Genomic DNA, 1,569 nt, shown 5'->3' on the forward strand with positions numbered 1-1,569 from the left:
TAAGAGGCACAATAAAGCTGATGTTTGAACCCTTTAAAAGTACTCTAATTCTGTTTCATGTAATTTTTTGAAAGAGAACGGTTTCATCCATTTTTCAAAGGGGCAATAAGTAAACTTTGTACTTCTCCATAGCACAAAGTGACCATGACCTAGGCAGGGTTCAAATGATTGCTAATCAGTACTTAAGACTGGTGATTACTTGGACTTAAACCAACATGAGGTAGTTAGGATGTTAAAGCACTCTATTTGCATTGAGCCATCAGATTTAACTTGAACATGAACTTCCAACAGGGAAAAAACATTTGCCTCAACTCCTAATTATAATTGTGAGTAGGAAGTGTAAGTTTACACTAATACTATCAACCCTACTTAATTCATGGTTGGTCTGAAACTCATAAATACAAATATTTCTACTACTAACTGGATGTTGGTGTGACCAATGAATTAAACATAAGAAATCTTTCAAAATGAAATAACAGAATCCTGTTATTCTGCCTTTTCCAGAACTTTCTTCACACCAGTATCCCATCACCATAATGAACTCATCCTTATTAGTTTTCCTAAAAGTAGCAGCACTGTTGTGTTTTGATGAAACGAGACCCGAAAATAGTCCTGGGGAAATGTTTGTTTTACACAGCGAATTATCAGTTCTGTGGTTTATGAATGGCCACAACTTTGTCAGCCACCCAGGCATAACAATATAAAATGGGTGTTTAAACCAAAAATTCTAATTTGTAAATCGAAGTATTATGATTATATGCTATGAAATCCTAAGACAGCCACATGATTTGCCAAATGTGGGTAAATTGAAGTAAATGGGTCAAACATTCAAAATCACTGGTATGGTGCTGTAAGAAATCCATATTACATTGGTTCCCAAGAAAACTGACCCAAAATGGAGGAAATAATAAATCCAAACAGGTGGAGTTGCCTTTTGTTAATTACACAGCTTTATTGTGTATATTTTTAGTATAGATTTCACAGTAGTGAGCAGATATCAGTTGTACAAGGCTAACACTACAGGACAGGAGATATTCAAGGACAAAAGAGAAGAGGGTTCAGAAGAGTCATCACAAGAATGGAAGCAGCGTTATGGGGCTTGGAGAATCTCAGTGATCTATTTGGAAATAAAACCTGGGACTAGACATAGGACATTTCCCTCCAAACTTAACCCCAGCCATCTCAGGGCTTGTTCTGCTGAGCCCTAGAACAGGGATGGAAATGATGGAGACAGGGTCAGGTTATATCTAGTCCTTGCAGATGATTTGTCTTCCTAAGCCCCAGTCACTCCTGACTTAACCATTCTTATGGGGACTTTTGTCATAAGTATAACAAGAATATTAATAATACTGTAATACTGAGCTAGGAATTATCTAAAAAGGAGAAATTATGAAGCAAGGAGAACACTGATATTCTCTAAGGGGGAAGGGAGAGGAAGCCAAGGAATGCAGGACAGAGATTCCTTAGACCTCCATCCACTCCGAGGCCACAGGCCCGTCGGTCACTGCAGGTTGTTGGGAGAAGAATCCCCCTCAGCACCCCCTGGTCGACCTCCACCACACCAGCTGT

This window comes from Myripristis murdjan, chromosome 2, assembly GCF_902150065.1.
Source record: "Myripristis murdjan chromosome 2, fMyrMur1.1, whole genome shotgun sequence".
In the NCBI taxonomy this organism is placed as follows: Eukaryota; Metazoa; Chordata; class Actinopteri; order Holocentriformes; family Holocentridae; genus Myripristis; species Myripristis murdjan.